Below are 7,737 nucleotides of genomic sequence, written 5' to 3' on the forward strand. Positions count from 1 at the left end.
TCACCCTGTACTTTCAGAGATACTGATGGCTTTGCTAAGAAAACTCTAACAACAAGATAGAGTTTGCTCCTTTCTAGAGCAACATGAAACGCATCTCTTTGCAAACGTTACTGTCTAGCCACATCTGCCTCAGACCTCGTGTGCAGCCCTCCGTGACTTCGAATAATCTCAACAGCTAAGTAAATAAATGAGTAAGAAAGCCTGTTAACGCGATGTAAATCAGAATTTTAACTATCATGGTCATATACCTTTTACGTAATATTAATGTTTAAAATTACTTCGCAAAATTTATTTAGGGGTTGTAATCTGTGAAGATGATAAGAAATAAACATAACATCTCAATTCGTCGCACAGTACAGTAATAGAGTCTATCTTCCACCTACAGATTATTGTCTTTTTACATGAAATATTTTACCCTTAACAGATGATATTTAAAAAATCTAAATTACATTAAATTTGTGTGTGTAGGAATGTTAAAATGTGTTGTGTAGCGTAGTAGCTGCCTGCTTCAAATGCACTGGCAAATAAGCACAAAAATATTACAACTCTGAACTATGACTCAGCTTTTGGGACATATTTGGTATATTGTTAATATAATATTTACCTTCTTATTACATCATTTTATTCTATTGAAGATGTTATTCTAGAGAGGCAACTAATGCAAAATGAGTTAATATTAAAGAAAATGTGCCTCTGAAATTGCAATCTTACCCGTCATCTATGTAGTATGTATTGGTATGATCAGGTAAGAAAACAGGGAGGGATTACTTCCAAGGCATCAATTCATTTATATAAACATGTCGAAACAATTAGAGGTCTTGAATTAATATGGTGGCAGTGAAAAACCTCCCATCTGTAGAAGTTAAAATATATCGATATTTGTTTTGTCTGAATCGAAACACAACACAGCCAGCTGAGCTGTTTCGTACATGGATTTACAAATAACCTTGCATGCGGAGACGGCAAACGTTAGGTAGTTGATTTCCCTTGTGATAAAGAGGAACAACTGATGCAAGTTAGCAATGTTTCAGTTTTGCCACAGCCATGTGCCTTAAAGAGACGAATGAAACGTTTATGACAAGCTAACATTGTTTGCTGCCATTATCACTCAGATTTCGTAAAAGCAGAAGGTGGAAGGAATGCCACCCGACAAATGAAAAATCATGGTGTTGCCAAAATAAATCTTCCTCCTACAGTTACATGTAGGAGATCAGAAGGTTTCAAGGGTTTATGAGAAAACAGAAATAATTAGATGATAAACATTATGTAATCCATGTGAATGGAGATGATGCATGCTGACCAATAGTCAGTCCACTGGTGGGGAAAGAGACTCAAGAAGAACGTCCTTCATGTATTTGCAATGGTTGCTGAGAATATGTGAAAATTTTGATGTTGATGTCCGTCACGTTGCATCTCCACTGTGATACCGGAAATGATTAATAGTTCTAAAACAGAAGCTAATGACTTTGTTACTGTACTACATAACTACACAAGAAAACAATACATTTGTTGCACAAATTTCAGCTCATTCAGATATGTCGCTCTCCCGTGTTGTAACAGCAGACGCTACTAGTACGTCCCATAGCCCTCTCTACTGATGTGCGATACTTCTGGGCAGGTTCGTTACAGGGTGTTTCTATGCTGATACATAAAACATTCAGGGATTATGGAGAAACGAGAAATGTTCATGAATACTATTTGTCGGGGAACGAAAATTAAAAGTGAAAGTAGACTCATTTCTGTAATTATTTCGTTCGCTTTGACAAATAGCTCGAGATACTGCTTTCACAACAATTATTTGAAGTGGTATCGACCATGTTATATGCAGACATGACGTCATAGCAATAAGCTCTATAATACCTGTTTATTAAAACAATGTTAGAACAGCGAATATTACCAGAATACAATATTTCATTTAGATAATGGAATTTCCGGTATGCCCATCTTAAAATTGACGATTACAAGTTGACATGGTCTTCCTGTCCTACAACTTTAGCTACGCCAGAAAAGTTATTTCATAGCACAAACAACGATTCGTAGATTGTATATTCTACTGCTTTCGTAACTTGGATGTTTTTCGTGCCACGATTCCTTACCTCGAACTGATACATATGCTTTCTTCACAATTCCCACATGTGTTTATCGTCGTAACGGAAACGCCCCATGTAAGTGAAGGGATCGGTGACAGCCTGTTTTGGCATTATCCTTCGATGACAAAACGTGTCGTGGGAAATCCGATGCCAAATTTGTGGCTTCGACCTTGAAATTAAATCAGTCTGATCTCGTGCCCTTCATTTATCTCTGCATCTTCTTTGCGGTTGTGACCTGACTGAGATTCCTACACCTGCTAATTTTGCTTACTCAATGTTTATCTTTTCAGAATGCTCTAAAGCATTTAAATGTTTTCATAGCGTTCCCGGCGCCACGGTTACCAGTAACTTCATATTAAACTCTACACTAATTTAAAATTAGAAATAATCGCAAACCGATAATTCAGGAGTGTCAGTTAATACTCCAATTGCATTGCCTATTCATTTCTCCACACAAGATTTGTGATCTGAAATTTTGAACACTGATGGTAATTTGAACCATTTTGTTACAATGCTTTCGTAAAACGCGACAGTAAAAGGTCAGACACATATATGTCTTAAAAATAATGTATTGTCCAATTAAGTAATACTGCGACAGGTGTACGACAGTATTGGACGGCAAACACCGAATCCGTTTCCTAACTTTTGTGAATCCATGTAGTTTTGGAGTAACGCACAGTGCCATGAACAGCTTTAAACTTCGGGACTTAAAGAACCTGTTTCTCGATGTGCGTAAAACTTAACACTTAACAGTGTAACGGTACCACTAAGAACTGAGCCCAAATGTGGGAATCGTGTTACTCAATACCAGAGTTTGACGCCCAGTCCAGAGGTCCTGAAATTTTCCATATTTTTGTTGGTTCTGAGCACTATGGGACTTAACTTCTGAGGTCATCAGTCACCTAGAACTTAGAACTACTTAAACCTAACTAACTTAAGGACATCACACACATCCATGCCCGAGGCAGGATTCGAACCTGCCACCGTAGTGGTCGCGCGGCTCCAGACTGAAGCTCCATATTTTGTAAATATCAGTGAAGCTAGTGCTGATATATATCAACAGGGCAAAGTATTCCCTGCTTCTCTCTAATCGTGGTCGTCTGATTAAATGTCACGGATGTCATCTTTGACCACACGACTCAAATTTAAAATTTAAAGGAAAACGCTTTAGCGAAATGTCAAAAGATTGTTGAGTACTCACGCGTTGGGTTCTCCAGTTGTTATGAACCCCAGAGTGCTGTGAGCCGGTACGACAGCCTGCTTAAATAGAACAGCGAGATAAGATAAAAGTGAAAGAGATTGCAGAATGTTACACCATAATACTTACGACAATTAGATAAACATTTGTTAGAACGCAACGTGCGCTGAGAGCGTGTAAGGAAGAATGTTATGAAGTATTAGGCTTATCAGGGAAGTTGAGCAAATGATAAAATAGTTCAATAAAGCGGAAACACTATGCTTATGGTGTAAGATAGATACTTACTTCAAAAGGAGCTGTACTATGAGTACTATTATCATTGATATTTAGAGATACATCCATGCAAGGTATTTTTTATACAAAGGTAAGTAAAACGTTTTATTGTTTATTATTTTTGTTACTAACATTATCTAGTTATTAATATACTCTTAACTACGGGACATATATCAAAAGCAGAATGAATTCGTTACTTCTTCTATTAGGAAATCGTTAAAGGGAACTACTATGGGCACTGTTTTGCGTGTCCTGTGGTGTAGGCAGTGGAAAAGAGACGAGACAAAAAACTCATGGGTCGCACAATGGTCGAGAATTACTTGATACACATGAAAGGCTTATTTCAATAATGGTACAAGTACATTTTTGTTTATTTTGAGATACTGCGTCCTAAAGTTAAATGAGCGCTGAAAAATCTGCCGTTGGGATACCAAAAATATTCAAGCATATGGCTTCTTGCTAGAGATGAACCTTTCATTCTGTTTGTTTGAATCATTAATTTCAGGAGCATTATAGGCAGTAAAGTGGAGGCAATGGACTTGTACCACTATCGAATTAAGCCCTTCATATATCACTAGAAATATCAGGCATCAGTAAGTCGAAAATTCTAGCATAATATAATTCAGATTTCGTGTAATGATTTTTTAAAAAAAATTTACTGTTTCATCGCAAGATAAGAGTACTGCGAGCTCCAGATTTCCCGGGTGCGGATTATTCGTGCATAATTAGTCTATTTTCGGATAAAAAGAAGCCTGTTGTTCTCTGTTATAATTGAACCGAATATTTTTGTTCAGAAAACAAATTTCTGTTTGGGTAAATGTAGATAATAGAAACATGCGAGAGTTGTCCAACAGCGACGCCTCTGAACTCGGATTTGAGCAGCTAAGAATGTGACCTGAAAACTAGCGATACAAAATACAATGGAATTTAAGAGTAATTTTATTACCAGGTTTTCAGTTTCGAATGAATAACACGGAACAGTAATGCAGGAGAGTTTCAAATGTGATATGCTACGTGTTTCTAAACACAAAAAGTAGCACTTTCTGTTAGAAATATGTAGATTTCGGATTACTGTATATTCAAGTTATTCGTGGATTTTCGGGTCCATATTAACCCCGGCAATCAGGAGTCTGCTGCACGTACTGCTATACAAACTTCAAGGTGAGGGAAACTTGTCTCTTGGGAACATATATATACGAGCGATAGCTCGCAAACGTCTGTTAATACGAAACGGATTGGTTAAATCCACGAATCGTGCCTACGCACCGTGGGCCATCTCGCTTCAAAACCTGGTCACAGTAGAAAAATGGTATAAAATTTTACAATACACTGTTTTTTTGGTCGCTGATCAGGAATACGATGTCGGATTACAAAATTCAAAATGGTGAATCTAATTTGGCCGATCAAAAACTATGAATTTACCGGATCCGAGTAAACCTTCGGGTATACAATATTCTGACCTTACTGATAACGAGTTAGAAGTAGAAATTGCGCGTACCGAAACGTTTTATTCGATATTTTACACTTTTTAATCTAAATCATAGTCACATTCATTACTTGTGTCATTATTGCTTTCAGAAGGATCGCTGTCAGATTGTCCACTGGGAGATGCTTAGAAAGGCAGATCTTTTACCCCAGGTGATATTTGTCTATCTCGTTCAACTGATATTCTTCTGGACCCCTGAGTTGGATGTATCAGAAGATGCCAGAAGTCGAAGACATACGACGTGCATCGTTTACTCACGGGAATATTTATGCGCAAACTCTTCCCGGTAAAGCTTCCTGAGCATCTTCAGATAGCCTACCAATCGGCAACGCAGCAGCTCTGGTTATAACACATCAGTGCATCAAAACTATACTATGTGGGCTGGTTTCGATATCGGGAATCACTGCAGAATATTGTAAGTCCGGTGATGATGGCACCTGACTTTCGAAAAATTATTTTTTTCTGAATAGTTGATTGATATGTTTTAGTTCTAGAGTTCTCTGTCCAAAATTTCAATAGCTCAACAGTATTTCGCGAAAAACCAATATTCTCAAATTACTTGGGGGAAATTGGATTTTCTTAAAAATATTACTCGCCACAAATTTGTTTGCGTCGCCATCATCCGCAACGAACACAGAAACATTTGTTTTGTAAATAAAACCGCCTTTTCTGGTTGTAACTGTAATTTTTCCCAGACGCGTTTAGTTTACATAATCTTTTTTATGTAAATAAGTAATTACATACATAAAAATGCTACGTGATCACTTTGGTAATCTAAAAATGAGAAAACTATATCGTTCTAGATCCCACTAAAGATATCTTGAACTAAGAAAAAGGAGAACGCGCCTGGGCAAAAATAAATTACAGTTGCAGAAACAAAAAGGTGGTCTTCTTTACAAAACAAACATCATTTGCCAATTCTTGATAAAAAATTATGATTATGATTCCGAACAACTGCCCAAGAATTATACAGAAAACCCTAATGACATTCTTTTGTGCAGTTATAACTGTGATAATGAGCGACCCATTTTTACCGTGTGGCTCTGCTGCACGATAGAGAAATGACCGTCTACTAACAACGTGCAAATATGTGCACTCAAATACATTTGTACTCACTAACTATACTATTAATGTACTAGAAGAGCTATTTGCAAAATGGAACCATGTAGAGGAAATTTTGTAATCAACGGTTGCGGATAACATCGACAGTAGTTTAATTTTACGTCGACATACGTCATTACAGTGGTCAAAAATGTCATAAACATCATTCTGTAGTGTTATTCTTCTTATTTCATGCTGATAACTAGCAGGATCGCTGTCAAATATTAAACAGACTATACAAACAATATCTGAAAAAAAAATGTGTCATCCGACTCACTGTTAACCGTCGATTGCGACAGCACGTACCGTACAGACTTGAGACTGGAATGACACCGCAGCTTTCGGCACGTATGCATCCGTGCGATCCTCACAAGGTTTCGGGGAAGAAAGTCAGTATGCGCACCTTTATTCCTACTCTGTTTTCTTGACTCACTGTGCGCCGTATGCTCAAGACCAACTCTCGCTGTGACGCACTCAGCCAGTGCTCATCTTGGATAAGCGTGTGAGTCATTGGAAATGTTCGGAAACTGTCGATGTTCGAGACTCGCAGGAAAAGGTATGTTCACGGCATACGCGTAGCGGATCGTTTTATGAAAGTGATTTCAGTGTGATATAGGGCGCAAGTGAAGGCAGAATAGGATGGAGAGCGAAAGAAATTTAGGAATGAATGTAGGAACGAATTTCCTGGTACTGGAAGAACATTTCGTCATCTAGTAGCAGCCTTCTGACAATTTAGCATTAGACTGTTATTCATGAATTTGATGTCTGACTTAGAAAGCCACAAATGTAGTTCATTGACAAGTAGAATCACAAAATATATTGAATGAGACTGACTTCGTAACAAGATTGGATTTTGCAAAGCTCGGCATTAGAAACGAAGAACAAAGTCCAGTGGTACACTTGTAAACGCTAGTTGATAGCTCGGTGTCGAGTCGTGAGAGTTGCGGAGTGCTGTTAAATGTTATTATCGAAACCAAACAAAAACTACAATAATCACGAAGTAATGTATCAGGTACAGTAAGAAGCACAAACAAAAATGTTTCAGGATGAGTGAGAATTACACAGTGAAATGTACCGGGAATGCATTAATAGAAAGTAAAATTGAATAGGGAGGACAGCCGTTTAGACTCCCGTCCGATTATTGATCTTTAGGTGTTTTTTTTCTTTTCTCTCAATCGTTTAAGATGTATCCCCTAATAGTCCGTTTTAGAAGCACAATATCGAATTTATTGCCCATTCTTCGTCAATCCGAGAATGTGCTCCGCCTTTGAGGACCTTGTCTTCGATGGTTTGTTAAGCCCTAATCTTCCTCCTTTCCTACAGAATTGAATAAAAACTTCGAGAACAACTCGCAAAAACTCCTCGGAAACAAGGGAAGAGGAACAGCAAGAATCATACGCAAAAGTTAGAAAGAAACTTGAACAAACTGGATTTAAACTTGGGGAAGAATACAGTGGGCGAAAAACAAGGAGACATTTCGTAAAGTCGTTGCAGACTTATTTTGTATTACGTGGCAACAGAGAGTCGAAAAGTAACAAACGCAAACACTATAATTCGGAATAAAAATTAATGAAAAACTGAACTGTGGC

General features: G+C 37.7%; 1 protein-coding gene across 1 annotated transcript in view; it reads right to left on the reverse strand.

The window, feature by feature from the left end:
* The window catches only part of LOC126329414 (ankyrin homolog), a 29,215-nt gene extending 25,881 nt beyond the window's left edge, over positions 1-3,334 (reverse strand). Inside the window, exon 1 of the mRNA XM_049996156.1 lies at positions 3,292-3,334. The gene's annotated coding sequence lies outside the window, so the exon portion shown is untranslated. The remainder of the gene's footprint in view (positions 1-3,291) is intronic.
* Between the last annotated feature and the right edge of the window lie 4,403 nt (positions 3,335-7,737).

Source organism: Schistocerca gregaria, chromosome 2, assembly GCF_023897955.1.
Source record: "Schistocerca gregaria isolate iqSchGreg1 chromosome 2, iqSchGreg1.2, whole genome shotgun sequence".
Classification (NCBI taxonomy): Eukaryota; Metazoa; Arthropoda; class Insecta; order Orthoptera; family Acrididae; genus Schistocerca; species Schistocerca gregaria.